This window comes from Sphaeramia orbicularis, chromosome 7 (genome assembly GCF_902148855.1).
Source record: "Sphaeramia orbicularis chromosome 7, fSphaOr1.1, whole genome shotgun sequence".
NCBI classification, from domain to species: Eukaryota; Metazoa; Chordata; class Actinopteri; order Kurtiformes; family Apogonidae; genus Sphaeramia; species Sphaeramia orbicularis.
Window position 1 is genome coordinate 44,888,461 of NC_043963.1, and position 23,584 is coordinate 44,912,044.

The 23,584-nt window shown below is 38.1% G+C and overlaps 1 protein-coding gene across 2 annotated transcripts in view; it reads right to left on the reverse strand.

The window, feature by feature from the left end:
- The window catches only part of LOC115422630 (vitamin D3 receptor A), a 108,036-nt gene extending 88,241 nt beyond the window's left edge, over window positions 1-19,795 (reverse strand). For both annotated transcript variants that reach the window (XM_030139056.1, XM_030139055.1), the window contains exons 1-2: window positions 19,700-19,795; window positions 18,678-18,825 (exon numbers count right to left, since the gene is read on the reverse strand). The gene's annotated coding sequence lies outside the window, so the exon portion shown is untranslated. The remainder of the gene's footprint in view (window positions 1-18,677; window positions 18,826-19,699) is intronic.
- Window positions 19,796-23,584: the final 3,789 nt, after the last annotated feature.

A 23,584-nucleotide genomic window follows, 5' to 3' on the forward strand; every position in this document is an offset into this window, starting at 1 on the left:
CCAACACTAATCTTTTACTTATTTACATCACAGTGTATTTAATGTAAACAAACCCTTCTGCTAATACAGTTGCAAGGTATATGCAAATGCATATGCTCAGCACAGGTGCATTATTTAGGTGCAGACTATAAACGCAGGTCTACCGTTTAATCATAAGTTAATAAAGTGAACCACTCTGAATTTTAAGTCTTAGTTACATTACCATCAATTAAAATCATGGCCTTGCAGGCACAAAACATGAATTTTGCAGTTGAGCTGAGATTAGATGAGAAATCAGAGCATGTTTGCAACCCTGAATAAACCTGACCAAAAATGCCAAATGTATTAATTTATACAAGTATCATCACAAAGACAATGTGTCCTTGTTAGCAGCATTATTAACTTTCACTCCTGCTTGTGGGTTGCTCTGCTTTAACCTGATAACATTGCTCCATGGAGTAACCATATCTACAGTTATTTTATACTGTTGGACATGTGGTATGACAATTTGCATGTCCATTTTCACACAGTGGAGAACTCAGCAGAGTTTAAGCTAAAACAGACCAGTTTCTGTTCAGTTCAATAACTTACTGATTATCTGTTGTCAGTTTTCTCTGGGAAGGTAACATTTATGGTTTTCTAAAGACAAGACATATTTAGAAGAGCTTTTCAGCTGTGAAAACAAAGTGATAATTCAGTTAGCAGGAAAAGAAAAAAAACAGTAATGTGACTATTAACCCCATCCTAACATTAATCAATAAGCTTCTTGTGGAGTTGGCTGTAGCTCTTGTTGGGTCAGAGACTGCTGCCTTTTACTGTCTGACAGTCTAACAGGTGTTTACAGAAGCAGAGATTCTTGTACATGTGTGTACACTGTCAAATGTTTATGTGCAAAACAAGACATGTATTTAGTTTCATTTTCATCACTCTTCAGCCTAAAGTTAAAGCTATACCTACCGATGTGGCATTTCTCACAGCACTTAGTAAAAGTTTGAACATGAACAACCCGCCTCCCTCTAAAGCCCCGCCCACTTCCCCTTGCCTGAGCTCTGATGCTCGCCTCCTCTCACCTGATGCGCGCGGAGGAAGCGGAGGGGCAGGTCCGGTCCACTTCGGTGTGTCCGCAGACCCCTCCCTCAGTAATCAGATGCATCATCCACCTGCCGCGGGCCCGCGGCCCCTGTTCCATTAGTAGACCCTGTATTTAAGGGTGTGGTCTGTGCGGTACTGGGTCAGTGTCTTCACTGCACCACGGAGATGAGATGCCCAGGCGACGGGCGCGCGCACTGTGAACGCGTGGCCTCCGCAAATTTTTCCGTGGACATTTGAGGTTTCATAGTCCATACATTTATCATCCTACATAATCCTATACTGTGTGACACTATGTACATGTACCTGTATGAGTCCCACCGTCATAAAAGCTGAGCTTTATGCAGACCTGTTCAGTCCAGTACAGCTGACTTCCAGACTTTTATCTCCATCCTTCATTCATCGGACTCCTGTTTGTTCTCCTTAGTTGTTGTTTCTGTTAATAAATCCGTTTATTCCCTTCCACATGTGCATTTGAGTTCTATACACACACATCCTAGAAAGACTGTGGTCAGTGACAGGAGAGGCAGCGCGAGTGATGCGTCAGATTCAGAGGGACACATATCGGATGCGGAGACAGCGATAATGGATCTGATGCTGGACGGCCGTAATGGATGATTGACAGGAGGCTTAGCCAGGTTCGGCCAATTATTTTATTCGGACCGAATAAAATGATTGGTCAGACTTTTATCAGAAATACATGAGAATTAAACATTTTTGAGTTTCAATACCTGGTGGATTTCGTTTACATTTTAGTTTAACACATGCTTATTAGGAGCATTTTAAGATGACAAAAGAAAAGTGTAAAAATGCCACATCATACAGTATAGCTTTAATAGTATATCATACATAAATGTTGTAGATGTTGTATAATGAGATGCCTTGAGAGTAAAATGTGGTTGCTGGAAGTTGCAGGGATATTTTTTGTTTGTTTATTTTTTGTTGTTATTTATCCCATATTTTATGCAAAGAAAACAAATACATCTACATCACATATATAGGCTATATATTTATAAATATATGTTCACTTGACTGTTTTAAAGTGTTTCAGCTCCACATTACATTTTCTTCAAATGAGCATGTATTCAAATCGGATCAACAAAAACAAACTTGGATCCTCTCCATCAGTGAAATAACAGCTTACATGCTGGTAAAGATTTTGGCTGATGTCGGCAAGTATCAGCTGACATTAATTTTAACCAAAATACCAGCACAGACCAATTTTTTTTTATGTCTTAGGTTGATAATAGCGGGATCTGACTGAGGAAAATAAATCAGAAAGCCAGAGGGAATTCCACCAGTATATTCAATTATAACAAGTATCAGCACTATAAATAAAGATAATACACAAAAAGAAAGAGAGGAAGACAAATACGGCATGAGAAAGACATAGACAGAGAAAAACATTGATAGAGGGAAGTGGCAGGAGTCGGACTGGGGGAAATCCAGGCAGTGAAACTGTAGATAGTGTGGAGAAACAGTGTGGTTACTGTGAAACAGCTGTGTCAGCTTTCAGCTTTAGACACTGGACACCTCGCAGGTATAAGCAGTGTGGACAAAATCAAACATATATGCATTCCATGTTATCGCATTCACAACTTATGGGAACAGTTATTGACGCTGTAATGCACTATAGCCTCCAGATCCAACAGCCGACTGTGAGATAAGTGTCACGCATATTTATTTTACTGTTGTGGCTTATTTTGACAGTTCAAGTGCAAAACACACACGCACAAGTGGAGGAAACATTATGTCAAACAGACTGTAACCAACTATCCGCTGAACTCTACCCTAATACTCAGAAAGTGCTGCGTAAATGAAGGACAAATGAGGTTCAGTGAGTGTTAAGGAGCCTGTGATTTAGCCCTAAGATGTGTAGCTCTATTATTAGAAAAACGGCAAAACTGAACCGCAAACATCAGGATTTACATAGTAAAATGTCCTCGATATTACTGCCTCAGAGCAAAAAAGTAAACCAGTAAAACAGCGGTTGTTTCAAAAGATTAATGGCTGATTGGATGACAGGTAAGATCTTATCTGAGAGGCACTTGGCAGGTTTTTTTTGTTCTCTATTTCTTTCCCTTGTTTGTGTCCTGTAAAGGATGAGTGCCAACGTTGGTGCTCAGTTGCAGCTGCGAGCAATAAGTAATTAAGACCGATGACAGTTTATTTCCTTTTGTTGTGGATGAATTCACACACACTCACACACACACCCCACCGAGGAAGAGCGTTTTTCATAGAATGCTCAGCTTTAGTGTGCTGGTTTTCAGTCTTAGCGGTCCAAACATTCTTCAGCTCTTCATATTAATAAAACCATTCTGTCTCTGCCAACTGTGTTTGTGTGTACGTGGTGGAGTGAGTTTGTGTACTGCTCTGTTGTGCTGCGTTGTGCGTCTGTTCTCTCTCCAGCCTGTCACAGTCAAATAAAACAAAACTGCTCCGAACATGCTCATCAGATGTGTCATTTATTTTATAACAAGGAAATTCAGCAGAAATCATTAGAACCTTCTTGTAAACTTGATAAAGTACAACATTTTTACTTTTTCTCAGAAACTTCTTTATTTCCCTCCATCACTGCACCTTCACGGGGTAATAAATCCAAACAACATCCTTCCGCATTTCACATTATCACAGACTCTCGTGACAGCACACCACATCACAGAGGAAGTTAACACTTCTGAGTGACTTGTCCCAGACCTAAGTGTTATATTTGATTATCATTTACTTATTTGCATATTTATCTTTAATGACTATCTACCCAAGCTTTACAAACTTCTGTACATCAATAATAAATGTTGTGAGAAGTGAAGCACAATTGAAAATACTGGAAACCAGACAGCACCTTAACCCTCTGAAAACCTGGGGGAAAAAATTCAAATATCCCATCATCTGACTTTTAGCTTATTGCAGTTACTATGTGTGTAGATAAATGCCTATGAATTGGATCTATTATCCATGACACTTCATATGCACAATACAATTTGACTATTATTCCAAATATGACATTACTGTGAATTTAATAGAGGTCAAGTTAACAGCAGATTGGACATCTGGATGTTCTAAATTGAGTCTATTCCAAATGTAGTGCATTATAATAAAGATATGAGGGCTGTTCCAATCTCACATTATAAGGTTGGACAGATATCTGACCATCAGGGTGGGACAAAATACCTATAAATGAAAAGACTATATTTATCCTGTATTTTATGGCAACATATTGAGTCATTATTATCAAATATGCAAGCATTGGCAAGCTCTCAATTTGACCCACCAGAGCCACCACTTCCTGGTCACATATGGATTAGGGTTGTCTGGTTGGTTCTGGATGTTGCAATGTCGGTGCAGTTTTATGTTTCTATGAGACTAACGTTGCTACACCACCACTCATCATCATTCCACAAAGACACTACAACCTAGCCTCTACTGAAATGTTGGTTTAGCCAGTTTCAATAAATCAAATAAGCTCTGATACTGGACAGAACCAGCCAAACCAAAAATTCTCTGGGAATTAATGTGGACGTAGAAGTTGCAGGTAATATTTTAAGTATTGTTGGTAATCTGTGAATATAGTTTAGTGAATAAATATATTATTACTTCTCTTTGGCTCTTTAAGGGTACTTATCATCTAGCTATGTCAATATACAGCATGATGCATTATAGATTATCATCTTCAATGTAACAAGTATAGCAAAACTGATATGACCTATATTATTATAGTGTTGCTTTGAGAGTTACTCCAGGGCAGCGTTTCTGTTGGTACACCATACATTTCATACAAAAAAATCATCACCGTCACATTAGACTTATTATAATATATAATAGACCTACTATTTCCAATAAGAAGCCATGCACGCTCCATGCCACTGTACAATTTTTACCCCCGTATTTTTTTTTAACCCCCTAAGAATTATGAGCATGCTCCAATCCGTCAGGCATGCGCAACCACATTCTTTTCAATGTAAACATCCGGTAGTGAAACCTGTTGTACTGAATTTACCCCTTTCATTTATCATTTATTATAGTAAATTTTACTTTATTTGAATATTCAAACTACATAGTTAATAGTATAAAAATAATATGGGTGTAAATCAGGGATTAAAGCAAACATTTTTCATCTGACTGAAAATCTTCTGCTGGTCAAAATCATTGGCCACTATTAAAAATGATGCAATACAATACTACTATAGTGTACAAGTTTATATAGTCAAATTTGGCAATACTGTAAAACACACTAAATGGGAGAGTGTACAGGTGTAGAAGATTAGTAACATGGATAGAAAAAATGTCATGAGTGGTATTTGTGGGGGGTCTGGGGGTCCTCCCCCAGAAAATTTTTAAAGCTTCAGGTCAATTTTGGTGCTCTCTGGTTAATTTTAAAGGGTATGAAAACCTTTGAAGCAAGTGAAAATAACTAGAAGATTATCTTACTGCAAAAAATGAGTGAAAAACTTTTTATTTAACAATTTAGGAACTCCTAAAACATAACTCCAACTCCAACAGCACATGAATTTTGGGGAAAATGTCTGTGTAAATGTAACCCTAACCAACTAATCTTCAACTTCTCAGATTGATGGTGGATCAGGACTTTTTTACCATTGGAACCATACAGAATTTTCTTGTGGCAAACTACGCACATGCACGCACCAGGCTGCTTCATTTTTTTTGCACCATGATCTAATTGGAGTTCCATCGTCTCCCTTCTCATCAAGCCATGCCCACTTCCATCTATTTTTCACGCATCTCTCAATTGTTACCACTTCAGCACCTTCCTCTACAAATGTGTCCATGATGTCGTATGTGCTAGCCAAAATAATCTGTACGTCGTCAAACCTGCGTCCACAACCCCCTCCCACCAATATCATGTTCTATTTTGATTGGAAGAAATTACATCAACTGAAACAGAAATTATATTCCGTTACAGATAGTCTCTGAGGGTATTTAAAATACAGTGGCTTTGCAAATACCAAGGGTGTTACTCATTCATTCAATTTTATCTTCGCACTGTACCACACAGATAGAAATAAGATGCTAAACGGGTCAAAATAAAGCACTTATGCAGTCGGGCGCGTAACCGCGTAAGGCCGCGGCGCGCACAGCCGCACGCACGGGAAGGGCACATACACACAAACACAAACACAAACACACACACTAGTCATATACCAGCAAGAGGAGATAAGCTATGAACCCAAACATGAAGGTACATGTAGATCAGTTCTGTCTTCTTCCCTTTTCGCTGTGGTTCTTTCATAATGAAAGCTACTTGTTAGCACTAAACTACAGTTAGCGTCTGGAGGCTGAACTTCGGTAAAGCTGAACTTGTCCATGTGTTTCTGAGGCACAGAATGGGCAGCGTTTCCTTCCAAAGATAAATAGTCATCAATCTCTCCCCCCGACATAAAAATAAAGAAGTCATCTTATTATCATCACTGTTAAACCTATCAGCCCCCTGTGCCTGTGTTAAACACCTGCAGATTCAGGACAGCAGACCCAGGACAGGATCGTGGTGCCAACTGGACTCCAGGAAACACGTGGGGAAGTTACTTCAATATGACTTTTTTCCCCCCTCAATTTTTCCATTTGACGGAAATCTGTCGTGGTGACGGAGAACTTTAATCCCTGGTGTAAATACACCACGATGTGTGATGCACCAAATTGACCCACATGGTGAGCATGTGCAAAAACACCAGAAGTACAAAAGTAATACGGAGGTAAAAATTGCACGTGACACTGCACCTTTTTGAGGTAACTGGAAGATCAGCACATGAAGGAATATTTAGGGACAATAGGTCCTTGTAGGCCTACTTATTGAGTAAGTAGGACCAAAAATCGGCCGACCCCCGTGCGCCCATTAGTTCCATTGTAAGTTGTTAGTACATTGGATACAAATTTGTTGATGACTCCAGTGCACATATTGTTTGTGGATGTCATTTGTTTGTTTGTTGTTGTTTACATAGATATATATTTTTATATATATTTTTATAGAGACTGTAATGTGTTAATTGGATATGTGTGGTGTTGGGTATATGGTGGTGAAATTGTTGTTTTTGCTGTTTTGGGTAGGTATATGGTGTGGAATTGCTGTTTTTGGGTTTGTGTTATGTCATATGCTTTTGTGTGTGATCCCCTGTATTACTGTGGCTGTACAGACTGTGAAAACAATTTTCCTGTGAAGCACGAATAAACATATCTATTCATCTATACTGTTGTTATTGCTATATAGATATCTTTTATATATCTTTTAACTTAAAGACTACATTTTGTGGTTGTTGTTTCAGCTGGTTCTGGAATAAAGGACAAATTGTTTGTAATTGTCAGACTTTTTCCCATTTTTACCTTTTTTTGCCTATTCAAATAGTGGTTTATTTGAAGCTAAGATAATAATCGATACATTAATCGATTATAAGAATAATCGATAGCTGCAGCTCTAAATGAAAGGGAATACTGTGTTCTCTCTGTGTGACAGTTAAAGAGGCTAATGTGAATGAGAGCGCACAAATAGAAACAAAACCTGCAGCAGTACACCATCTGGACCTTAATATGTTTCATGGTGTTTAGGTTGTGTTAGTTTCTGAAACTAACTCAGTTAAAAGGCCATAATGTACATCCAGCACGGAGAGAAACAATCTGTGCGTGTTCATTCGATTGCTGCAAATTCTAGGGCAACAGTACACTACGAGGCATGATCAGTAGAGCACTAAAACAAGTCTGACCCGAGGAGACTCCAACCTCTGCCAAAAGCAAATAGAGTCTTATACTCTCCATAATACAGCACACAGCAGGAGGGAGGAAAGAGAGCGGTTGAGTAAAACAGGAAAATCATAATGTAGAGAGAGGAAGGGGGGCGGGGGGTGCAGTATGCCAAAAGAGAGACCGTGAGAGACAATAACAAGCAGAAAATGCTGGCAAACATCGGGAGAGAAAAGACGAGGCAACCGACTGCAGAAGGAAATGAGAACGAAGGAGACAAAGTGCGTTTACAGGCAAATTACAACTCTTGAACAGTTTAATGGTACCAGGAATCGTTTTTTAAAGGCCCGCTTTAATAACCAGAAAAACAACAGAAAGCTGCATTACATGTGTCCCCTGTTCTGGATGTATTTAAAAAGGGATTTAAACCTCCACCTGATGTCTGCTAAATAAATATTAGAAACTAAACACAGCTCTGTTTCTTCACACTGTGGTTTTCTACTTTCATTTCAATAATAACATCCATCCAGTCTGGTCGTGAGATGTCTACACAATTCACAGGATGTTCGTCAGTATCTGGCTTTATTATTAAGCCATGAATACACTGACATTCTGTAACTATGTGTAACATAATATTACAGTACACTAGATCACTAACATACAGCTATTACACTGCCTGATTTTTCTCTCGCACTTTTCATGTATTTTTTTCTTATATAGAGACTCTATTACAGATACCCGACACATATTCTATATTTAGCAGTTAAGCTTACATTATAGAATTCATAGCTTGATCATTGCAGGAAATTATCATTTTATTTATTTTCTTATGTGACACATGACAAATGTCTTCTAGTCTTCATGGTTTTAAAAAGAAGCGATAAGTTGACATAACCAACATTTGTAATGGTGGATTTACTGCCGAGTCTGACAGAAGACAGGAAGTAAAATAAATAAAAAGAGTAGATTGAGATGAGACATCAAGACTGCACATAGCCATCTCCTGGTTGATTTAGAGAGAAGATAAAGAAACCAGGATGCAGGAAGCCAATTCGAATTCTTTCCAACAGATTTGGAAAACTTTCTGAGGCCTGATTTAGGACCAATTATAAATCTGCAAGCAGACCTTAAAAAAGCTGTCGGATCAGGCCTGGGCCCCATCTACAGAAAGCTGCAGGTTAATGGTTGAAGAAATGAGAATGCCACTGTTTATTCACCTTTCAACATTTTTACTAACTGTTTTGTTTAAAAATGCCAGAGTACAACATAACAGTGCATCTAATCTAATGTCAGATATAATTTGGTTTAGTAAAGTTACATTTCCAAGAACTTGAAGGCAATTCAGCTGAAGGCCTGAGTTAGTAACCAACATGAGTTCCTGCTGTGTTTAGTAAAGCAGATTGGATGCAGACTAATCCGGCTGGTACGACGCCTATAAATGCAAAGCACTACAACAACAGAGTGATAATGGCTTACCTAATGTATTTATTTAAGGATGTACAGCCCACAAAAATGTTGCTTGCTAAGTACCGCATACATCCCAGACATACATTACCAACTGTGTGCACTATTGTACAACGTGTAAACTATAAAAGTGAGAACAGAGGTAGTCGTGCCTGGTCCTGTCCTGCTGTTCTGCCTTTTTACACTTGATCCATACTGACATTAACGTAATTTACAGCCCAATGTGTGTATGCATGCAGCAGGGTCTCCGGGCCGCACATAGAAAAGGAAGGGGTGGAGCTTACTTTAGGGGGCTTGTTGAGTTACAACCAATCCCCCCCCAGTGGGAAGGTTTCTCTCCCTCTGTGGTGCTACAGTAGCATCCATCAGACGGGGAGAAAATGAGGAATGAGTGTGTGTGGTGGGAGGGATTGGCGGCCACCCCTTAAACAGGGCCTCAACCGACAGAGACAGAAAGAGTGAGTAAGAGACAGACAGAAGCTGAATCTCATTTGCGAGTGTTTTATGTTTCCTTCTCACTCCAGGGCAATTCCACATTAACATCCAGAAATGTCCACACATACTTATACAGTGCGGCCGTTTCATGATTGCAGGCGGTGAAACTAATCACGATTCTCTCACCCAAGACTGCTTGTAGCACTGCATCAAAAAATGCATCCCACCCTTTTTTCCAAATGAGACCACTGTGTTGACGCAGCACAGTTGGGACTGCAGAGTTGTAGCAAAAAAGAAAAAAAGAAAAAGAAAAAAAAGTGAATGCTGGCTTGACTTTTCCTGCAGCAAGTTATGTGGAGAACAAGGCTTTTGCTAAACACAACGCAAACAGCTACTTAGCTGAGCAAAGTTAATCATAGGTAAGGACGAGCAATATCAACTGAATTAATATCTTTTGTCATGATACACAGTACCATGGTAATTCAACTGAATTTACAAAGCAATAATTTTAACCCATAAAGAGCCAGTGCTACTTTTGTGGTAGCTACCAAATACATGTTTCTCTCTATTTAACTTTTCTTAGGTGATTTATCACAATCTATTATAATAATAACCTCTGTATTTTCCATTTTTTTTTAATGTAAAACATGTATTTTCCTATATTTAATTCACTGATTATATGACATTCATAAAAGGAAAGAGTAAATTCAAGGGTTATCAAATCAAAACAGAGAAAACTGAGGAAATAGTGGATGGAGACACTTTTGTCATGATATGCTTTAAGACAAGTCACTGTCGTTTATGAAACTACATGGGTTTTACTGGTGAATCAAAGTAGAAGATGACGGTGTTTCCAGGTTCACTACGGAGACTCTGAACGTCCAAATGGGTCATATCTAAATACCATGAAAAGATGACAAACCACATTTTACACAAATTATTTACATGTATTGATAGGATTAGTGGATCGATAGTTACTAAACATTTTACATCAGTAGATGGTTTTGATTGCCAGTGGCTGTTAGTGTCTTTGAGGGTTAAGACTTAAGACAAAAATACTGACCGGAAAACAACCCTACAGATCCTTGATTGGTCTCAATTCATATCAGGTTCACATATGTATTTTGTTGCCTCTGAACTATGTGAAAAACACAATCCGCCTTTAAAATTGCAAAAAACACTTAATGTAAAATGTATCCTTTGTAAATACAACAGTATCAACTATAGAACAGAAATTGAGATGATTCTTCACCTAGTTGCGTAATTGTCTAATATCTAACGTAAGACAATGTACATTGCTTAACAACTTTTACTTTTTAAACACAGTACACACCTGCAAGACTAGTCAGAATCAGCTGTTTGGATGTAGATTTTCATTCAGTGAATAAAATATTTGAGTGAAAATGGTTGAAATATCACACAAAACTTCACAACAGCATCTAAAAATAAAAAATAAAAAATTTAAATAGGATGTGACTAGAATAGTGACTTGCTGAATGTGAGTGAATGCATCTTAAAACCTGTGGACGGATGTCATCTTAGCCTAATTGTCACCATTTCTAGTTCTGGAACCAGGAACACTATCAGTTCAGGTTTTACTGGTCTGGGGACCTGTGGGGGGACAGGGGTGGGATGGGCCGAAAGAACAATGACCTGTTGCATGTCAATCTCCAAAACCTCACTGCCAAAAAAGTTTCACTGGCACTTTCTTTTTCTGGAACAAACTGAATGGTCACCAAAAGGGACACAGAAAAATACTATCCAACAGGCCAAATATACCAGTGATATATACAAAAGTACAAAACACACAGACTTGGTGAAAAGGAGGAATGTAGGCACAGCAAGTTACTTAATCTTAGTCACATAAAAACACACCACATATACCATCAAAGAATCTCATCTTAGCCACAAAATGTGAGTCTTTTTTCCACCAATCCAAACTAAGGGAGAATTATTTCACACGTATTTAAGAGGATAAAGAGCCAGTTACTTTAAGAATAGTAATACTGAAGGTTTTTTTTTTTTTTTTTAACGCCATCTGTGTACAGCATTTTATTTTTTCCTAGTGGCTTTAGTGGCACAAACTGCTAATCACCAAGTGTCCCGTTCTAATTTGTTAAACAGCAGTAGATGGAAACACATTGTTTTACATTTTCTTATGGTGACCTTCGGAGAATTTGGTTAAATTTTGCATGTCCTTTAGAAGGCCAGCTCCGCATAGTGATACGGTTTGGAAAGTTCTACTTCAACCTTAATCCTGTTTGAGACACTTCAAACCCATGTAGGTTTAGCACCACAAAAGTCTTGACATTAACACACCTGAAATTTGACTCAGTGAGAGAGGGAAGCGGTGCCCCCCCCCCCCCCCCACACATCCTTCACTGTTAAGATCACCCACAGAGAGAGGACACTTAAATACCAACAGAGCTGCACGTTTATCCAACACTGCTTCATACATATCCACACACAAAACACATCCAGGTTTTATAAGTGGCTGCGCTAATGAGCCAGTCCTGCTTTTAGAGTGGCAGTAAAACATGTCAAGTTAACCCTCCCATCAGTCTAATTAAAAAGCCTATGTTGAAATCAATGGAAACTTAAACGAGTCAGATGGTCGACACAGAAGGCACTGATAGTTACAATCATGTTCTGCCTTTTTAAGGAAACTTCCGTGGAGTTTGTTGGGTCTCTTTTTTTTAATATATATATATATATATATATATATATATATATATCCTCTTACTTTAATACTTTTTTTGTGGTTGTTATTTCAGTTGGTTCTGAAAGACAAGTTGTCATTTTCAGACACGTCTTTTTCACATTTTTACTCATTTTTTCACATATTCAAATAATTTTTTAATCAAATCAAGTCAAGTGGTGTTAGGCCCAACAAACCTCACCACTTGCACATATTGTAGCTTATTTTGGCATCGATCCAGCTGATGTCATCATGTCTATGCGTGTGCTGATGTCAGCATAGACACAACATAGACTAATTTGGGGTATTATATGTAAATGGGGGTAAAAACAAATTTAAAAAATTCATTAAAAAATGTGAACTTTGACCTACTTTTCCCCAAAATGTAATCACATCTATTCTCAGTCACTGGCAATCTATAAACCCAAATTGGTATGAATTCAACCAATAGTTTTGCTGCTAAAGTGTTAACGAACAAAAAAAACAAGCCGAACCAAAAACAACAGGGCCTACCCCTTGCCTCCCTTTTCAGGTGTGGGGTAAAAATTATTGAGAAATTAATCGATTACAAGAATAATCCATAGCTGCAGCTCTAATCATGATAAATATGATTATTGTGCTAAGGGCTAAATTTTCTTTTGTCTTTAGGGTTCATCACTTCACACATCAGACAAAATGCAAAATGTGGAGGGGAGCCCAAAACTGACTTCCTCAAATTCAACTCAGGACCAAAACTAGGAGAAAGAAAGAAGCAATTATTTGTTATTAACTGTTACAGTTATCAATATCAAATGATATGAACAGTTTTGGCCATATGAGCCAGTTCCCTCATGTTACCTCAGTAACATAGATGGGTAATCTGTTCCATCGGACACGAGGGAGGGGAAATTAAACTGTATTGAGAACACATGACTTCAGAAATTAGCTATTAATTGCAGAACTTGCCTAATTTTGGCTTGGTCACTTTACATAACATTTTGTTCTGCATTAAACTACCATCTTATTTTGACTCAGAGTAATAACGAACAATTTAAGACCACTACATATGACTGTTCTTACAGTTTATTACTTTGGGGCTTCTCATGTCACCGTCACCTGAACATTAACCCAGATCTACCATCCCCATTCAAACACAGTCAGATTTTAGTCTCTACTTAAGTATTTAAGTTGTACTCTGGCCATGTTATACTCAGCGTGACCCAGGTGGAATAAAAGTGAGCCTATGCTTTATCTTAAGACAGTCAGACAAGTAAAATGGATGATCTGTGCAAGAACAATTTATGAAGGACCAGTTGGTATTAGGTCAAAAGGGAGAGTGACTCAATATAAGCTCAACACATAGAGCAGCAGTATCTGTGAAAATCAAATGCAGTGTTCATATCGCACAATGCAAGCCAACCTGAAAAAACACAAGGTGATATTAAGGTCCATTCCAGTGTTTACTACCAAGCCTGTGCTTTCACCATTCTGTATTTGTTTGGACGTCTGTGACCTTAAACTGTGACATGAGCCACGACTGGCGCTTATCTCTCTGAATCCCTTAGGGCCTTCAAATAAGAACTAATCACACCATCTGCAACATCACAGCCACTACTGCATTGGTGCTGCAGCTACACAATTACCTCTCATAAGGAATCCATTAGCCTCTGTAAAGTACATTCATGTTAAAGACGAAAGAGGAGGAGGAGGAGGACAGGAGCCTATGTTAAAAAGTGAATGTCACAAAGCAGCTCCATGTCTGTTTTCCTCCTCTCCTGTTGCTGATTTATTCGACATACAGTGATTCAACCACTGGCCAGATCATGAAAAGCTACAGTATTTGCCAGTGTAAACACCTGGTGTCTGGTAGGTCTTTTCTGGAGAAACCACATGGACAGTGACATGCTTTGTTTGAAATAAACAGAGGAAGACCTATTTGCAGGACGAACATGACGGTTTAGCAGACAAAGAGGAAAACCCAGGAAAGAGGACAGCAGGGTACTGTGAGCTGTTTCAATGAAGCTTAAGCATATCGACATGTCATATGGAATCATAGCATGCAAATACGTCTGGCTTCGATGGCAGAGTCGACAGTCGACAGTTCGAATCGACAGCAGAGTGAGGCAGCAGAGAAAAAAGGCACAAAGAGAGATGAAAACATCTGGTGTCTGTGATTGATGTTGTCCTTTTTCCGTTTAAAAGCCTGACACTATTAAAAACAATTATGATGTGTGTTGGGTGTCAATCTGGGGGAAAACTGAAGAAAATTACACATTAAACTGCAGTCTGTATGCAAACATTTAACTGTCTGCACTTTAATGAGATGTCATTCAAGTTAAGGCTCCGGCTCTGACTGAGGGCTATATTTTCACTGTGAATTAATCTGTAGATTACTTAATCAAATGAATCTTCTGGTTTATAAAAACATCAGAAAAATTGTGAAAAATATTCAGTCCAAAGCCCTGAATGATGCCTTCAAATGCCTTGATTGGTTCATAAGCAATGCCACTTCACTCTGCCTTCATAGAAGAGCAAACTTTTATTGCCTTTTCTTCATATTACTCAACCTGATTATTGAATTACAGTTCATTTAATTGTTGACAACTAATAGATTAATTGTTGCAGCTCTAATGTCAATTAATAAAACTACAATTTACAGAAGAGAAAGTATCCATTGTAAGGCAAAGTTTTCACTTACAATGTCTGAATCAGGACCTAAAACTGTACTTTCTAAATGGCTTTACACATAAAGGAAAACTACTTTGTCCATTGTTGAATCTATGTAGGATCAAATTACTTTTTACACTGTGGACTGAATAAAGATATCTGAAACATCTAAGACGGTCTGCTTAGGGTGTAAGTATAGTGTCTGGGGGAATCTGTGAGAAAATACAGCCTAAATGTGTGTGCACTCTTTTGCACAGATGCATTCCATATTTCAGGGAATTAGCTTACATTTCAAAATAGTGTGCAGCACCATGAGGCCCCCATGCATCTGTTATCATTTTACAACCTGCCTGTAACTCAGCAGAGTACACACCTCCCTAGCACAATGTGCTCCACTAAGCACCTCATTACAGAAAAAGGCCCCTTTTGTAGCCCACTAAGGTAATAGTCGAGTGGGAGGAACTTTTAGATGAACCTATCAACGCTGCAAAGTGACAGAGTGATTGTCCTTTTCACAACAAACCCACTCAATTTCCTGCTTTTTTTCCCCCCACGGAATCCTCAAACCATTTCTGTGTCCTTTGACAACATGGATTCACTGCAGGAAATGCAATCATTTGGCTGCAGTGAGTGAGAAACATACAGCACTGCTGAAAACTCGACACCGTGCACTCTGACATTAAAGCTTTTAGTACAGCAAGTGACATACTATAGGCTGAAATGACCACATGCCAAAAGCTGGTTAAACATGCACATATACAGTAACAAGACCACAAAAACATCTTCCTACCATTGTGGTTCACAGGAGATCAAATCAACAAAAGGTGAATCCAAAAATCCACTATTTTTGAGCATATTCAACAAACTCAACACTACAGAAAGAGCAGGAATAGTGCTGTAATTTCAGTTTTGCAGTACAAAGATACTTGGCTTTACAGAGCAACAATGTTTAAACATGTCACATTTGAAAAAAAAAAAAAAGAAAAAGTTGTAGTCTTAAAAAAAACAACTGTAATACACCTAACGACATGTTGAACTGCCTCTTGGAATTATGTTCACAACATATCGCTCCAGCAGATACATTTGCTTAGTCTTTGGGATTAATACATTGAGAAAAGCTCCTTCAAAAGTCTAAACAAAGAGTGAAAAAGAAGACCATCTCATCACACGTATGAAATCTTTTCTGTTAAACACTTTAATCAAACACTAATCTTCAGGGGAAATACTCACAAGAATCTTTTATCAACAGTTTGAATCAAAGTAACTAACTTCTCAATAAATCTATTAGAGCAGCGTTCCAAGATTTGTTGCTCTTAAAACCAAACACATATTCTCACAAACCACTCTGGAAAAGTTCTGTTTGATCTCATTAGTAACAGTTAACAATGAATACAAACCACAAGACTTAAGTCTCAGCACAATAAAAACAGGAGTTGTCCTTTTCAATTAACAATTGAAAAACCCTGTCTGGTAATGATATCTGCACCATCTGTGTAGCATAACAACTGTTTTTTTATCCATAACAAACTAGGGCTGAAAAGACAACAATTACTCAACAGCAAAATTACCGGACAACTAATTTAGCAATCAACTGATTGTCAGTGATATCATGCACTTTTGTTTAAGGAAAAGTATTTATTTTATTGCTGATTGTAACTCTTCAGTATTTAGTTGTTTGTTTAACAAACTTTGTTAGGCACTGTAATAGCTATGCACAAAATGCACTTCTGTTTGAGAGAGGAAAAGGTATTTTGTTGCTGCTTGCCTTATTTATTGAATGCTTAATATTGATATGAATATTTCCTTAAACTTTGTTATGCATTCTACTTCTTGTGTACCAAATGTTCTTGTTAAAGTAAAGAAAATGTATTTTATTGCTTCAGTAAATATAAATAAGAGACATTGTGTTTTTTTGTTTTTGTTTTGCAGTTCATAATCTCACTAGATGTTACAGTAATTAATGACTTGTCTACAACTGTAATAGTCATTAATTGCTGCCCTAAAATTCATTAGAGGGTCAGATCAAGGGAAACTGAACATGTGCTAATGCTAACAGTTTAAAGCCTACAAAAGACACTGAACCAGTAAACATTCAGTATGTGTTCACTGAAGCTGAGACACCAGCACTATCCTCCTCAACCAGAACCGGTCTACTGATGTTAACAAGGGCTGATTTCAAGAATGTGCTGCAGAAATTCAGATGTTTATAAGGTTAAAATCATGAGACTGAACATGAACAATTCAAAAACTGTGCGAGCCAATCACATGCTGTACGATAAATATTTGAAATGATCAGTAATGCTGTAAGAAACGCTTGAAACACGAGGCATAGTAGGAAGCTTGATGCTTTGTTACTGTATATTGTTCATTATTTTATCAAAATTTTGACCAAAGTATATTTGTTATTGTTATATTTACTTTTTATAATAAAAAAAGTGATCAAGAATTTGTGAATTTTTCTTTTATTATATGCAGCTACGTGACCAAGGGGCCTTGCAACTACATAATAGAGTGTTTTGGATGTAATTCATAAGGCAATCAATATTTTGCAACAAAAATTGGCAGTCTTGTAGATAGACATGTTATCTAAAACACCAATGTCCATTTAGAACAATAGTTGAACAGGAACAGCGTATTATCCACTCTTGCGTAAACCCTAAAAAGTAGATGTACTTTTTCAGAGGCTACGTGACTGAGGATGTTTTTTTGTAATTTTCACATAATAAAACTAACTCAGGCAAATTATCATACATCCCATTTTAAAGTACTTAATACCTACACAGAAATATAAAATAAACTTATCTATGTCATTTAGTTAAAAAGTTACAGGTCATTGAACAGCAACTTTGTGCCTACGTGACCGCTTGATCTAGAGCAGTGTGCCAAGATTTGTTGCTCTTAAAACCAAACACATATTCTCACAAGCCACTATGGAACAGCGATGTTTGATCTCAATATTAACAGCTAACAATGAACACAAACCACTACTCTTAAGTCTTAGCGCAGTAATAAATTATTCTGGGAGTTGTAATTTTGAATTAACAATGGAAAACCACTGTCTGACATCTGCACAGCATAACAATTTTATTTTTGTATCCATAACAAATGCTTCTAAGGTGTACCATCAGAGACCTCCATGCCTATCTGTCCTTTTGTCTTCTCCTGGCTGCAAAGTGGAACACCCTCCACATCAGACACTGACAACGTCCTGAAGGAAACCATACAACGCCTCCCTCTGAAACCACATCACAGCACAGCAGCCACCTGACCTTCCAGCTACAAATGAACGCAAATGTGTGAATTTAATGCAAATTCTAGAACCACCATTGCGATTTGCTTGACTATAGGCGTTTTGGGATTTGCAGGGATTTGCGCACTGGCCCTGCTGCAGGCAGCCAGGCAGGCATACACATGTGGAATGTGGAGGGAAGCGCCCGCCTATAACAATAACATCCATCACAAAACAGTCCGGGATGTGAACAGAGCTGGAGAAGTTGTGCTAAAATGTAATGTGCGATGTTTAATGCCATGTGGTTTCAGCGCGTGTAAACACTGTGTCCTGCAGAAACAAAAGAGGACGATTACATAGCTTTTCCCTCTCACGTGCATGTGCAAGCTGCTAGCTCTGTATCACTGCATGCTAACTGTCTTTAACAACACAGGTTGGAGTCTCTCTTACCTGATGTGGCATATCAACCTTCACTTTGTGCAGTAGCAGAGGTGGAGGAGGGCCCGAATGGAGGGGCCAGGTCGCCAAAATTTTCCGAGCCAGTGAAGTTGAAGGCGGCTTTTAAAACGAAACACGTTGTCCTCGGTATAAAACAAAACTGTCAACAAAAGAAGAGAGGAGGCGTGAATTAGGCACGGCCGTGTAACGGTCAGTCTGGAGCTGGGACCGTGGGGGGGACGTCAGCCCCGGTGACGGTCCGTTATTTCCCGCATGGACACGCTGCCATTGCGCCGAACGTCATTCACTAAATCTGGGACTTGGCTCTATTGGATGTAAACACCTCCAAGTACACGATTCTAGCCCTTTAGTCAATTGGTGACCCCTGGAACATTGGGCCAAAGTTAGACACACTGCAGCACTTCATTTCAATACAACTTCTGCGTAGAACACTGCGTATGTTGTTTGGTAAAAGTAGACCAAAACCACGAAGCTTAAGTTAACGATTAGGCGAAATATGTGTGGCTGTATGGTTAGGATTAAACCGAACTGAAGAAAGGAGCCACGAAGGCATCTTATTAACACCGTGGTGCGTTTACGGCACATAAGACTATTAGGAACATTTTAAAGCCCGCTCGCGGCCCCTTTTCTCCGCTCGGACACTGCATAGCAAAAAAAAAAAAAAAAAAAAAAAAACGGCAGCGGCGCGAGCAGTTGTAAGACAAAAAAAAATCAACAAAAACAACAACAAAACAGAGTAACCGAGCGGCCGTAAAATGAAACAGCCACTCTACAATGATATTACGCTAAGGCTGAGTGGGTACATTGTTTGTGACAGCGACATGTCAAAATATGGCAGCTAACGTTAACAACCGCACACTTTACTGGCCTGAAAAGCGCGTGTCCCTCGGCCTGAAAGCACTTCTCAGCACAACCGAAACACGAACGGCGAAAACTATACTCTTACAGTGGTAACAGCACCTCACATTACACTGGAAAGTCCTACAGCTACAGAAAAGTGCCAAACAACTTACATTAGTCCATGCGAAAAGCAGCGTTAGCAGTCACTCAGTTTGTCCAGTTTCTAGATCTGTATCAACATAGATGGACAGCACTTCTCCATAGCCCCGCCCCCCGGGTTTAGCAATCAGGCATATCTATACATATATACAATCGACCCTGCAGCCAATCACTGCTCTCGACTCAAGCGTAACATACCCTCCCATTGGTCGGAGAGGGCGTCAATCTCCATCTGAGCCTTTAGCCGTCTTCCTGCCATATAGGGGTGTGTCGTGACGTAGGCAAAAGCCTTATAGATGGGATATATACTGTACATACATAAAAATAACAATAATGATTGACACAACAAAAATAAAAGCATCATTTAACAAGGACACAGAAGATAGATAGATAGATAGATAGATAGATAGATAGATAGATAGATAGATAGATAGATAGATAGATAGATAGATAGATAGATAGATAGATAGATAGATAGATAGATAGATAGATAGATAGGGATGTAATGATAGGAAAATTTCATATCATGGTTATTGTGACCAAAATTATCACGGTTATCACAATTATCGCAGTATTGTTGAAATTGTGCTCAAAATGTTCAAAATGTACTTATACAAACTCTGAAATAATTTAATAAAGTTCTATTTAAAAAAAAAAAAAGCAACCAAATAAAATAACAGCACAATGTGCTTTGTTGGCAGAAACATTCAAATATTAGCATGTAAACATCAAACATACAAATGTGCATTAAAGATGACACCTTATGGCCATTGTTTGACCATTTTCCATATCAAGTTTGAGTTGTTTTAGTTTCTTTTCCATAGATAGATAGATAGATAGATAGATAGATAGATAGATAGATAGATAGATAGATAGATAGATAGATAGATAGATAGATAGATAGATAGATAGATAGATAGATAGATAGATAGATAGATAGATAGATAGATAGATAGATAGATGTACTTTATTGATACCAAACTGCAGTAGCAGGATGACACACAGTGAAAAACAGAACAAGAGCAAACAAACGGACTGTACATAATAAGTTAAAAGTATAACAACAGACCTAGATGGGGGAAAAATTGGTGATTAAATTTTAAGGTGCAAAATAAAGTGTAATTCTCAGTAAAATGAAGATGCAAAATGAACTGCAAGTGCAGAGTAATATTAGGTTTATGACCAAGCCTTAAAAAATACAGACAAGAGGTGCAAACAAAAACAAAAAAATTATCTTTTCAAAGATTTAAAGATTTTTTTTAAACTTTCAATTCACTACATGCACAGATAACTGAGATGCAGTTTTTCTCTCATCTTGTTATCAAATGCTGTGCAATAAAAAAAAAAAAAAACAGGTCAAAATGAAATAAGAATAAATAAGTGGCATAAAGGATACAGTATAAAAGAATAGAAAATGTAAAGGTAACAGTAATGGTTAGAAGGTGAAGAAGTGAATAATGAAAATAAAACAGCAGCAGATTTGACAGTCATGCAAAGTTTGTAATAAAGTGCAGAATTCTTCACCCACACATTTGTCTTTGTAAATTTGTGTAAAATGTATTGAAATTTGAAAGATCAGTGAACATAACAGAAAAAATGGACACATGTCTCACAGTGCATTATTTATCTATCACCTATACATAATATATGAAAGTTCCAACATCCTCTCCTCTCTTCTCTCAATCTCTGTGTCCTGGAAACTGATGGTAACAGATAGTATAAACAAAAATGTCAAGAGGTAAGTAGAAAAATACAACTTTTCACAAATTGTTCTGTGTCTACTCTGAGTATGTCATTGCACGCCACAGCTAATTTCTGTTATGCTGTCAGAGAATTTAAAGGCATTGAAAAAGCCCATTGGTGCTATACAGTGTCACCCCAGGGATGTTTTAATATAGAACTTCAATCACCACATAACCCACTCTGCAATTAGCCATGATTACATCCATGTCTTTCCAGTTCCAGTGCTCAAACCAACATAGAGGAGTTGGTGTATTTTTTTTTTTTTATCCATGCTGGGCCAAAAGCAATTTAGGGAATGTAGATGGCCTTTGACCCTTCAATAACAAATAGATCCCCTCCAATGCATTCAAGGCTCAGTCCAAAGATATATCTAAGAGACGACTTTAGCTTCTACTGACAGATGGAAAAAAATCAACTTGAACCCAGCATGTTGGCAGGTTTGAAGTTTCTCTCTAAGGATGAGGGTGTTCATGCACTAAATGGCCCCCCCTCCTCTCTTTGATGAGCCATCTTTTTTTATTCCATCTGTGATATATAACATGTAATGATCATCATAGCATGTTCTAACTAACATCTTAGGAGATTGCTTTCTCTGAGCCGTATTAACAGAACAGGAAAAAAAAATTGTGTTGTCATTTGTGGCTGGAGGGGGTTGTTGTGACAGCGGGGATGCGTTTATAATCGATAGGGACCAGTGTTGTTACAGTAACACATATGTCATCCACATGATTATCACAGTTGGATGCATGCAAAGTCGACTCTCCCAAATGCCTCTGGCCAAGCTATGGATTCCTAATTACTTTTGTAAATTACATTGTCACACTTTAAAATAAAATAAAACCACATTTTACCATAATTTTGTATACTGACTGGTACAGTAAGATAACATATCATAGTGCACTATATTAAGGCAGTTCACTGCTCTTAATGTGTGTTATATGTGTTCATGCTAATGCTAATGCCAATGCTAGGTATTGTGTGCATGTATTAGAATGGGTAAAACACAGAGACCAAATTTCCCTACTATGGTAATAAAGTGAGTTATCCTTACCCTTAACTGTACTGTACTGTACTATACTACACTATACTATACTATACTATACTATACTATACTATACTATACTGTTCTGTTCTGTACTGTACTGTACTGTACTGTACTATACTATACTATACTATACTATACTATACTATACTATGCTATGCTATACTATACTATACTATACTATACTATACTATACTATACTATACTGTTCTGTACTGTACTGTTCTGTACTATACTATACTATACTATACTATACTGTATTAGATTGTATTGTACTGTTCAGTACTATATTATACTGTTCTGTACTATACTATACTATACTATACTATACTATACTATACTATACTATACTATACTATAAATCCACTGTATTACGCTCTTTGGCCACTTTATTCGTGCACCCCTCCAGCACTATGTATGGCCTATGCTGACATGACACCATCACACAGTTGCTGCAGATTTGTCGTCTGCACATCCATGATGTGCGTCTCTCATTTCACCACATCCCAAAGGATTTGATTGAGATCTGGTGACGGTTGGGGACATCTGAGTACTTTGAACTCACAGTCATGTCAAGAAACCAGTTTAAGATGATGTGAGCTTTGTGTCATGGCGCACTACCCTGCTGGAAGTAGCCATCAGCCAAGGGCACACTGTGGTCATAAGGGGGTGGACATGGTCAGCTACAGTACTGAGGATGTGTCATTTGACAGAGGTACAGCTGGTACCAAAGAGGCCAAAGTGTGCCAGGAAATTATCCCCCTTACCAGTACACAGACACCAGACTGAAGAGGTGATAAAAGGCAGGATAGATCCATGCTTTCATGTTGTTTAATCCAAATAATGACTATAGCATCTCAATTTCACAGCAGAAGAGACTCATCAGATTTATTCAATCATCTGTTGTCCAGATTTATTGAGCCTCAGTTTCAGCATTTACACCCAGGGAACTGCTGTTCACTGAATATTGTCTCTTTTTCAGACCGTTCTCTGAAAATCCTAAAGATGGTTTTGCTTGGAAATTAAATACACTTGGAGGTGTACACATTTTGATGCTTGGTTTGAACTTCAGCAGATCATCTTGACCATGTCCATATGCCTAATATCACTGAGA